This window comes from Amphibalanus amphitrite, unplaced genomic scaffold (genome assembly GCF_019059575.1).
Source record: "Amphibalanus amphitrite isolate SeventyFive unplaced genomic scaffold, NRLGWU_Aamphi_draft 000297F_arrow, whole genome shotgun sequence".
NCBI classification, from domain to species: domain Eukaryota; kingdom Metazoa; phylum Arthropoda; class Thecostraca; order Balanomorpha; family Balanidae; genus Amphibalanus; species Amphibalanus amphitrite.
In genome coordinates this window covers 93,477-105,616 of record NW_024881792.1, presented here as the reverse complement: position 1 = coordinate 105,616, position 12,140 = coordinate 93,477, and the positions used below count along the sequence as shown (strand labels likewise).

Here is a 12,140-nt window from a genome sequence, read left to right as displayed (position 1 = left end):
ATGCTGTTTGGGAGGGGCAAATGCCCATTTTGCCCCCCCCCCCCCTGGATCCTGATCCGCCACTGTACTTTTGGGTTTTCTCACTAAATATTTCATACCTGTGGGCTGTGCTTATCAAAGAGATAAGCATAGATGAAAAGCTTGACACAAAACAGTAAGCTTCAGAAATAAATTAACCTAACCTAAGCCTCCACCCTATGTAGCATTCAATCACCATAATCATAATATCAAATACATTTCTTAAGTGAAATATCACTCTGTTCGCAATTTTGTCAATTGGCACAATACCACCAATCAGCACGAATATTTGGCTAAAATGACGACACTTGAACTCAACGTTGACGACCATAAAAAGTAAAAACCAATCCTGTGCGATAATTAGTGCTGATAATCTTACTGACAGGTTCGCGAACAGAATGCAAACGATGCAAACTAATTCACATGTAAGCCAGCATGACCCATTTGATACAAATGCAAGGTTTTGGCGACGTCTGTCAAATCAGCAGCAACGAATATCATCCTCACAGCAGCATATTTCGGGGTCTTTCGATTTGGCTGAAAATCGGTATCCAGGGCCTCCTCAATGCGCTGATTCCGAAAATATGCCTCTTTGGGGTGGTATTTTGCACCGTTAACGAGTTAATGACCAATTAACATTTTAACGGGAAACGGCGGGGTCTTTCGATTTAGCTGAAAATCGGTGTACAGGGCCTCCTCGATGCGCTGATTCCGAAAATGTACCTTTTTGGGGTGGTATTTTGCACCGTAACCGAGTTAACGACCAATTAACATTTTAATGGGAAACGGCGGGTTCTTTCGATTTAGCTGAAAATCGGTATACAGGGCCTCCTTGATGCGCTGATTCCGAAAATGTACCTCTTTGGGGCAGTATTTTGCACCGTTAACGAGTTAACGGCTAAATTAACATTTTAACCGGAAACAGCGGGGTCTTTCAATTTAGCTGAAAATCGGTATACAGGGCCTCCTCGATGCGCTGATTCCGAAAATGTACCTCTTTGGGGTGGTATTTTGCACCGTTAACGAGTAAACGGCCAATCAACATTTTAACGGGAAACGACGGGGTCTTTCGATTTGGCTGAAAATCGGTGTACAGGGCCTCCTCGATGCGCTTATTCTGAAAATGTACCTCTTTGGGGTGGTATTTTGCACCGTTAACGAATTAACGGCCAACTAACATTTTAACGGTAAACGGCGGGGTCTTTCGATTTAGCTGAAAATCGGTGTACGTTCAGTGTCTCAGGGGCAGACAAACAAGCCGCTATGTGTTCCTAGCCATCGTGGCTGTGAAGAGTATGCGTTTTGTTTACGATTCGCCAAACAATGCATAATACATTTGCTCGTTGAAAAAAGAAGATCATCTAGTTAATTGAAGTATTCGGTGATATGAAAAGGCTGTGGCATTTATTATTTAGTTTCCTCAGGTTGAGATAATTTAGATCCAGTGTTATGTTCCTTTGCGGCATTGTGTTCGGTATGTTGTCCTCGTTTGCAAAATATCTCATGTCTGATCAGTCACTATTCCGGTTTATACTACCCGTTTCCGTAATAGACGTATTCCAGACGGCAGTGGCATTAATATACAAGATGGACTCGTTTTAAGTTTTTTAGTCTAAAAATAACGTAGATTTCTGTTTAGGTCTTCGCTGTCAATTGCCACGAGTGGCTTAAATTGTTACTCGTAGGGAAAGAGCCCTGCTCCAATACTGAGTAATGTTTGTGTCAAATGTGGAAAGAAACAAGTATTCATAGGGACTGTGATTTTGGGCGTTTACCTACCGTTTCCGAATCGCCACGACCAGTACCTAGCGGCGGAACACCCTCAATTAAGGGGGGCATTGTCGACTTTTGATCCCATTCTTTCCATGCAACGCCCATAGGGCTAATGTTAAAATTCCAAAATCAAAGGGGGCACGGTTCCCCGGTGCCCTCCCCGTTCCGCCGCCTATGGCCACGACCATGGTGGCGACTGGCGATACCCGAGTACCTACAACCAGGCACATAGCCAATGGAGGGACGACAGGGTCAGCCGTCTCTCCCTGGAGATGGACCACTTTTATTTTATTTTATTTTATTTATTTTTTTGTTAATGAAAATGTGGGCCCCTCCCGAAAAATAGTGGGCCGAATCCGGGGACTTTTCGGGTTTTGGTGGGGGTATACCCTGGGCTCCGGCAAACTACAACCCCAATGAAAAACAAAAAGTTCCACCTCTGGGCATACCTCGAACACAGTTTTATTCACACCCGCTCGTGTGCATACTTGTTTTGACCTATACCTTGTCGCATCATAATATCACTTCAGTGCTTAACCCTCAATGGAATTTTGGGTTTTCTGCATACGAGTATACCCCGGCCGAGGTGATTGCGACCCCTCTCCGTCTTTTTGCCCCTAATTGAGCTAGCGCCTTGCGAATAAAACTGAGCGCGTGCGTCGTATGAGATGCAGCAACTGGTACCCGATTTGAATGTCTCGGGTCAACCGATAAACTCTGAGGTCAGCTCAAAGTCGCGGGATCGGTATTTGGTAAACAACTTCACCACTTAAGTGGTTACAGAGCCAACATTATGGCACCATCGAGTTTTGCATGCTCAACTTGAAGCGCGTCGAATAGTATACGCTTTTTTTTTCGTTGACGTCAATTTAAGGCATGTTCACATCAGGTCATGGTCAGGGCAGAGCCACTCAGGCCACGAAGCTGGCCCAAGGAGGTCATATATGTAGCTTCTTCGATTCGGTAGGTCCTCACAAGTCCACTGGTGGCTTCCCGACTCGCTAGCTAAATTTGATCGGGACTTTTTGGTGAAAACTCCTGTGACCATAGTGACGTCATAAATGAAGTCGCCTAACTTTAAGAATGGAAAAGTGAATGCGGGGGCTTACAAAGATTGTATAAAAGCGCGAATTAATGCGCTTGAGACAGCTTTAGATGGCTCCTGGCGCCAAAATAACAGCTTTCATATTTCCCAACTGATTGATAATCGTGAGGTTGCGTGTCCGACCCAGGGTTGTATACCAATCAAGTCGATTGAATTGATTGATTTGTTTCAACGCGTATTTTGAGTTGATTGGATTGAGTCGATTGACTTTTCGAGATGACTGGTTGACTGACTCGTCTGACTTTAGCGACTGGTTGACTGATTTGATTCCTGAAAATTAGAGTGACTCGTATGATTGAGTCGATTGAAAGGAGAGTTCAAATAACTTTTAGTTGACGAAAAATAATGACACCAATTGATGACATCAAAGATCACAAAACTACACTGAAAACTGCTTGTCATCACAACTGCAATATGGGGTAGATGGCCAAATAAAGAACAGGGCCTAAACATGAACAGCCAACTTTGACTTTCAACTGCAATAACTGCACCAATCCTGGTGATAGAACCTGGCGATGCACCTACCTACCTTTCTGCACTCAGCAGGAAACGTTTTTTTTTTCTAATCCAGATGATAAAGTGCAAGGCCCTATATACTAATAAAGTGTGATTAATTAATAATTCACATCTCCACATCTCCTCAGAAACAACCCACTGAACTCCATAAATATCTGAAACCCCTACAAAAATAACTGAAACAAAAGCGCCGTTTTCGTCTCGCTATTTACGTTTACGTGCCTAATTAATAGCTAATTTGCTGCATTGTTTAATTTGCAGCAGAACGTTTGTTGATCCTTTTCTCCTGAGAGCCTAAGCATAACATATTTAATATATTTCATTTTCCTTGAAATATTTTACCGAATATTATTAAGTGGTTTTATTTCAAATAAAATAATAACTAAAACGAAATTGGTGTTGTATAACCGATTTATTTTATGATGATCTACCATACTACATGATAATCAATGACGTCATCTTACCAAAAAATCAAAAGACGTAGAATAAGGATTTATAAAAGCTTAGCATACTTATTGGCAAAACGTTTTCATGCAGTCGCACCGTACCGTTTTCGGACGCCGGTGAAAACAGGGCGCCGGAGGGCATATTAGTCACGTGACATTTGGAAGTGCTCCCCCTTCGTGGGTCTTCTACATGCTAAACGTCACGTGTAAATTTCACCAACCTTGGTCAAATCGCCCAAGGCGCCCTGTTTTCACCGTCGTCCCCGTTTTCGCGTTTTAATTTTCCTCGTTCCCACTTCCTTTGTCCTTAACTTATACTGTGGTTCCAGAGTTCCTGTCCTCTCCATTTCCTTTTAAATATATTTTTTAACCCTCATCCCTATCCCCCAGTCCACAGTTTCAAATTGTATTGCAATAAAATTCAAACACAAATGTTTTGAATTCTTCACATAGGTACCTAACATTGACATGCCACGTCCAGAGTCGTGGACCGCTAAATGCTTCAAATCTCTTCCTTCCCAATCTGACAACATCCCACGTCTCAAATGCACATTGTGTGGAAGATTTTTCAGGCTGCCCGTCAGTCTCTGTCTAACCAAAACCGTCACATACAGGTAATATATTTATTTCTATTTCCCTATGGTTAGTATGTTATTGATGCATATAATCCATTGAAATAGACATGGTGTAGGGTAAATGGCCAAATCACGAACACTGACAAAATCCGAGCAGTCAACTTTCAACTGCAATATCTGATATTTAGTGTAAATGGAGTTGGAATATGGCCAAAATTAAATTGACAACTTTTAGGTGAAAGGTGGTGATTTGGGTTAAGGGGCAAGTCAACTACTGGGTTATTTTGCACCCATTAAATGAAACTTCTGCTCCAATTCTACCCATTGAACCTCAATATCATGATCCACCTGTCCATCACTAGGTATCCTTCCTTATTACATAGAAACTTCCCCGTTGAAAAGTCCCCTGGCACGAAGGGTGCTGCGACGTCGCGACATTTTGGGACCTTACAGAGGTTCACTTTTGACGTCATTGGTCAACGGCCTGACCTTAACCTTCGCACTTGTAGGAGGGTGTCGAACAGCCCTCCTACCCTCAGTTTTTCGCAAATAACTCGCGCAAAAAGCGGCTGATTGCGACGACACTTTCAGTACCCTCGAGTTAATCAATATTACGCCTATCCTGTAATTTATATGACCCTGACTCAAAAGACATTTGACTTGTGATTTGTTTTCCGAAACCATGTTTGGCCGGAATCGCGTTTTGGCGTATTTTGCGTAAAGCGCGTTTTAATTGTCTTTTTGTGGCTTTAAGCGATCAAACATGTGAAAGGATGTTGATCCCATGGATTCTAGTGGGTATCAAGGTCACGTGAAGGTCAGTCAGGTCACTGATCTTTGATGACCTTTGTTCACTCTTTCGAGTTCTACATGTTTCTAGGGTAGATTTTGGAGTTGATTTCGCATTTAGAAACCGTTTGAACATTTAAGAAGTAGTTTTGTTTCCCTCGTAACATGTGACCTGATGCACGAAAATATCATCTGTGATCAAAACTAACTTGAAATTCGTGATCAGCACCCCGCAAAACCCTATAACAGCTTCACTTTACGAATCTCTAACAGGTCCCGATTCCCCGACTTTTGAGTTACATTGACCTGTCAACCAATGACCTAGGACCTTGAAATTGGGTATCATCGGCCTCCTCTCGTCACGGGCAACACGCTCTTTTTCCGCGAAGCGTTAGCTCGATCAAGGACTGAACGGCAAAGGGGTCCAATGGACCCTCCTCCCCCCTTACGATAAACACCAATATGGGCGAGGGTGAAAATACAGCTGCTGTCATAAAAATTCAGCTTGAATCAAAGGTCAGGCTTGCCAAATTTCAGCTTTCGCAGCTATCAACAAAAATAAGCATGTGGAGGCGGCACCCGCCCCCCCCCTCTCCTCTCGGCCACTGCCAGCGAGGTTTTAAGCGTATCATACACGTTACAAGGCATCATATATCAAGATGACACACCCAGCAGCCATATGCACTGAACAAAAACTTATTACCCACGCTAGTCTATCGGCACCATAGCACATGGTCGAGACTGTTGTCAGCCACGGACGCGCACTCGACCAGCCCTCTGAGCCCGTTGACTGCGGGTGACCTTGACATGTCAAGCCTGATCGGCGGCCGGCCGCTGTCATGCGTCGTTACACGCGGAGGGGAGGGAGACACAAAGCTCTGCGTTATAGTTGACCTCTGACCTTTCCCTGCGCCCTGGTCACTGACCCCGCTCCATGTCGCTGGGCGGTGGCATGGCGGTGGAAACCGGTTCTAGCCTCTACACATGCCACCATTCTAACCCTCCCCTCCCCACGCTACTACGCGGCGTGGAGTACGCTCGTGCGTAACTGGGCGGAGCAAGGGGTCACGCGATACAGGGGCGGAACTGGTTGCCCTCCCGCTCGCCGAGCGACCTACGACTAATACCCTGGAGAACCGTACGACTAATACCCTGGAGAACCGTACGGTTCTCCAGGGTATTAGTCGTTGGTCGCTCGGCGAGCGGGAGGGCAACCAGTTCCGCCCCTGTATCGCGTGACCCCTTGCTCCGCCCAGTTACGCACGAGCGTACTCCACGCCGCGTAGTAGCGTGGTGAGGGGAGGGTTAGAATGGTGGCATGTGTAGAGGCTAGAACCGGTTTCCACTGCCATGCCACCGCCCAGCGACATGGAGCGGGGTCAGTGACCAGGGCGCAGGGAAAGGTCAGAGGTCAGCTTTAACGTAGAGCTTTGTGTCTCCCTCCCCTCAGTGTATAACGATCGCACGACAGCGGCCGGCCGCCGATCAGGCTTGACATGTCAAATTGTCAAGGTCACCCGCAGTCAACGGGCTCAGAGGGTTGGTCGAGTGCGAGTCCGTGGCTGACGACAGTTTCGACCATGTGCTATGGTGCCGATACACTAGCGTGGGTAATAAGTTTGTGTTCAGTGCATATGACTGCTGGGGCGTGTCCTCTTGATATGATGCTTTGTAACGTGTATGATACGCTTAAAACCTCGCTGCCAGTGGCCGAGAGGAGAGGGGGGAGGCGGTTGCCGCCTCCACATGTTTATTTTTGTTGATAGCTGCGAGAGCTGAAATTTGGCAAGCCTGACCTTTGATTCAAGCTGAATTTTTATGACAGCAGCTGTATTTTCACCCTCACCCATATTGGTGTTTTGCCAGCGTCTATCGTAAAGAGGGGGAGGAGGGTCCGTTGGACCCCTTTGCCGTTCAGCCCCTAATCGAGCTAGAGCTTCGCGGAAAAAGAGCGTGTTGCCCGTGACGAGAGGAGGCCGATGATACCCAATTTTAACCCTCGCCGGCACAGGGGGGTTGATGCAACCCCCCTTAAGGTTTTTCGCGAATAACTCGCGTAAAAAGCGGCCGATCGCGACGAAACTTTCAGTACCCTCGCATTGATCAATTTTACACCTACTCTGAAAATTTTTTGACCCTGACCCAAATGACCTTTGACCTGTGACCTCTTTTCCGAGACCATGTTTGGCCGGAATCGCGATTCGGCGTATGTCGGCTCGCATTAGCCGCGCGTTTGCAAGCTTTTCGTGGTTTCAAACGTTCAAACATGTGATTTGATGTTGCTCCCATGCATTAGGGTGGGTTTCAAGGTCAGCTGAAGGTCAGGTCAGGTCATTGAGCTTTGGTGACCTCGGGTGACCTTGGTTCATTTTTTCGAGTTTTACATGCTTCTAGGCTGGTTTTTGGAGCTGAATTCGAATTTAGCAACCATTTGAACAGTTACGAAGTAGTTTTGGTGCCTTCGTAACATGTTACGAAGCTGTCAGAGGCGGTTGACGCGTATTACGAATACCCGTCACAACCCCTACCGGTTGACCTGACCTGACCTGACCCAACCTGGTCTAAATGCTTTAAGACATCATCTCTGATCAAAACTAATACGATATTCGTGATCAGCACCCCGGAAAACCACATAGCAGCCACACTTTACGACTTTCTAACAGGTCCCGATTTTCCCGGTTTTTGGGTCATTGACCTGACCTGGAAGGTCACCCGATGACCTAGCACCTTAAAATTGGGTATCATCGGCTTCCCCTCGTGACGGGCAACACGCTCGTTTTTTTCCGCGAAGCTCTAGCTCGATCAGGGGCCAAACGCGAGGGGGGGTCGTACCAACCCCCCTTGTGCCCTCGAAGGACGCAAAATGGCCTGTGCCGGCGAGGGTTAAGGTCCTAGGTCATTGGTTGACAGGTCAATATAACTCAAAAGTCGGGGAATCGGGACCTGTTAGAGCTTCGTAAAGTGAAGCTGTTATAGGGTTTTGCGGGGTGCTGATCACGAAATTCAAGTTAGTTTTGATCACAGATTATGTTTTCGTGCATTTAGGCCAGGTCGGGTCAGGTCAGGTCAGGTCACATGTTACGAGTGAACCAAAACTACTTCTTAAATGTTCAAACGGTTTCTAAATGCGAAATCAACTCCAAAATCTACCCTAGAAACATGTAGGTAGAACTCGAAAGAGTGAACAAAGGTCATCAAAGGTCAGTGACCTGACTGATCTTCACGACTCAGACTTGTGACAGCTCAAGAAAAAAGTGAGCTCGCTCAGCTCAACTCCGTTTTATCCGCTCCCGCTCAGCTCCCGCTCAGTTTAACACGGCTCAGCTCAGCTCACGCTCCGCTCAAACCGGCTGTGCTCCGCTCACGCTCAGCTCAGCTCAGCTCAGTTTCCGCTCAGCTCAGCTCAGCTCAGTTTCCGCTCAGCTCAGCTCAGCTCAGCTTCCGCTCAGCTCAGCTCAGCTCAGTTTCCGCTCAGCTCAGCTCAGCTCAGTTTCCGCTCAGCTCAGTTTCCGCTCAGCTCAGCTCAGTTTCCGCTCAGCTCAGCTCAGTTTCCGCTCAGCTCAGCTCAGTTTCCGCTCAGCTCAGCTCAGTTCCCGTTCAGCTCAGCTCAGTTTCCGCTCAATTCAGCTTAGCTCAGTTTCCGCTCAGTTAAATTCACGCTTGGATCCTTCAGTCGTTCTTTTTAAATCGGACATGCTTAACCCTCGCCCGTATAGGGGGGGGGGTCGAACGGACCCCCCTCTGTTTTTCGCGAATAACTCGCGTAAAAAGCGGCCGATCGCGACGAAACTTTCAGTACCCTCGCGATAATCAATTTTACACCTATCCTGAAAATTTCATGACCCTGACCCTAATGACCTTTGACCTGTGACCTACTTTTCGAGACCATGTTTGGCCGGAATCGCGATTCGGCGTATGTCGGCTCGCATTAGCCGCGCGTTAGCAGTCTTTTTGTGGTTTCAAGTGTTCAAACATGGGATATGATGTTGCTCCCATGCATTAGGGTGGGTGTCAAGGTCACCGGAAGGTCAGGTCAGGTCATTGACCTTTGATGACCTCGGTTCACTTTTTCGAGTTTTACATGTTTCTAGGCTAGTTTTTGGAGCTGAATTCGAATTTAGCAACCATTTGAACATTTACGAAGCAGTTTTGGTGCCTTCGTAACATGTTACGAAGCTGTCAGAGGCTACTACGAATACCCGGCAAAATCCTTACTGGTTGACCTGACCTGACCCGACCTGGCCTCAATGCATAAAGACATCATCAGTGATCATAACTAACATGATATTCGTGATCAGCACCCCGAAAAACCCCATAGCAGCCACGTTTTACGACGTTCTAACAGGTCCCGATTTTCCCGACTTTTGGGTCATTGACCTGACCTGGAAGGTCAACCGATAACCTAGGACCTTAAAATTGGGTATCATCGGCTTCCTCTCGTCGCGGGCAGCACGCTCGTTTTTTCCGCGAAGCTCTAGCTCGATCAGGGACGAAACGGCAAGGGGGGGGTCCAACGGACCCCCGCCCCCTTATACGTTCGCGGCTGGAAAAACACCAATACGGGCGAGGGTTAAAAAACAGACCAACTCTTGGCGCATAAGTAAGTCTCCTCTAACAAGGAGCGAGGCAACTTACACAATGGGCAAAAGAGATAAGCTCATTAAGACCTTGAGACTTTGCGAGTCGTGCGTCTACTTGGACTCAGACTATAGTTACATGAAATGGACTGTTCTTGGCAGTGTTATCACATGTTATCAGAGTGTGCACCCGCGATGTTAACATAACATATAAGTTCAAAATATACGAACGAAAAAAGTCTGGACGAAAAAGTTTACAGACGAAAAAAATGTACAGACGAAAAAATGCCAGACGAAGAAAAGTCGGACGAAAATCTGCTAGACGAAAAAAACGCCATGGAATCATCTCAACTAGGCGGTGTTTCACGGCCGAGAGCTGCGCCCACGCCGCCATCCGCTCTTGGCACCCTGCCAGGAGCTGACGTTACATTTTGGGGTAGTGTTGGAACTTGGAGATAAGAGTTTGTTTATATCTCCATGGAAACCCCATTTGACACGTGTGATAGCAGCGTGCTGTTATCAGTGAAACCTTGAGTGAAACCAAACACCACCCTGATCTCAACCAAGGCAATGTCAACACAATTAGAATTCATAGTCGGCGTGTGAATAAGGGAGCTTTTCCCATATTATGGACATCAGAAGGTGAGAGTTCCAGTTAGCGCCTCTGCCCCCAGCCCCACCCCACTTTCAATAGGATATGGTTGCTTAGCCCACATTCAACCAACGAAGAGGAACATTATTTGCTAATTCCTAATTTTAAATATTTTATGCAGAGGTAAGAACCCTTATCGATAAAATTAATTTAAATAACTGCTTAAATAACAAAGTGAAGAATGCTGAATTGTACATTGCGGAGCAGAGTGTCAAGGCGAAGCATCAAAGCCTGACAGTAGGTATTCATCTTGCAGTCAGACTTGAAACTTGAGACTGGCTGTATTAGCCTGTAAATTGGCCAAGACCCTGGTCTTCCAATTTCCATGCAATATGGATGAAATAAATTAAGCTTGATTAGTGATTAATATTGATTTCTTTAGAGTTTTGATATTTTTAAGTGCGATCACGAAGGCAGTGTAATTGCTCACTCCATAGCTAGCTCATAGCTGAAGCATCAAATCCTGAGTTAATTTCCAAGCATGAACTGAAAAGAATTAGAACAAGATCAGCTCAGCTCAGCTAAATCAGCTCAGCTCAATCAGCTCAGCTCAGCTCGCTCAGCTCAGCTCAGCTCAGCTCAATCAGCTCAGCTCAGCTCAGCTCAATCAGCTCAGCTCAGCTCAGCTCAGCTCAGCTCAGCTCAGCTCAGCTCAGCTCAAGCTCATTCAGCTCAGCTCAGCTCAAGCTCATTCAGCTCAGCTCAGACAGCAGCTCAGCTCAATGCATTACTGAGCCGGCTCAGCTCACAGCTCAACAATTTGGCAAAATGTTGAGCCGGCTCATGAGCTGAGCTGATTTTTGAGCCGGCTCAACTGAGCTGATCACAAGTCTGCTTCACGTGACCTTGATACCCACTAGAATCCATGCGATCAACATCCTTTCACATGTTTGATCGCTTAAAGCCACAAAAAGACAATAAAACGCGTTCTACTCGAAATACGCCAAAACACGATTCCGGCCAAACATGGTCTCGGAAAACAGGTCACAAGTCAAAGGTCTTTTGAGTCAGGGTCATGCAAATTATGGGGTAGGCGTAATATTGAATAACTCGAGGGTACTGAAAGTTTCGCCGCAATCAGCCGCTTTTTGCGCGAGTTATTTGCGAAAAACTGAGGGTAGGAGGTCTGTTCGACGCCCTCCTACAAGTGCGAAGGTTAAGGTCAGGCCGTTGACCAATGGCGTCAAAAGTGAACCTCTGTAAGGCCCCAAAATGTCGTGACGTCGCAGCACCCTTCGTGCCAGGGAACCTCTGTAAGGCCCCAAAATGTCGTGACGTCGCAGCACCCTTCGTGCCAGGGAACTTTTCAACGGGGAATGAAGCTTATATGATCTAGTACTATCTCCCAGAGGCCTCACAACTTGTATGTAGCTATCTCGTATTTTTCTTAAGAGTCACCTGAAGTCAGGTCGGTCACGCAACCTCACGATTATTAATCAATTGGGAAAGATGAAAACTGTTATTTTGGCGCCGGGAACCATCTAAAGCTGTCTCAAGCGCATGAATTCGCGATTTTATACAATTTTTGCAGGCCCCAGCATTCACTTTTCCATTCTTAAAGCTAGGCGACTTCATTTATGACGTCACTAAGGTCACAGGAGATTTCACCAAAAAGTCCCGATCAAATTGAGCTAGCGAGTCGGGAAGCCACCAGTGGACTTGTAAGGACCTACCGCATCGAAGAAGCGA

At 46.4% G+C, this 12,140-nt stretch overlaps 2 protein-coding genes across 2 annotated transcripts in view; one reads left to right on the top strand and one right to left on the bottom strand.

Moving 5' to 3' along the window:
- LOC122387757 overlaps positions 1-288 on the bottom strand; it is a 37,830-nt gene extending 37,542 nt beyond the window's left edge. Inside the window, exon 1 of the mRNA XM_043378206.1 lies at positions 99-288. The gene's annotated coding sequence lies outside the window, so the exon portion shown is untranslated. The remainder of the gene's footprint in view (positions 1-98) is intronic.
- Positions 1-12,140, top strand: part of LOC122387764 — a 146,585-nt gene that overhangs the window by 65,200 nt on the left and 69,245 nt on the right. The window lies entirely within an intron of this gene.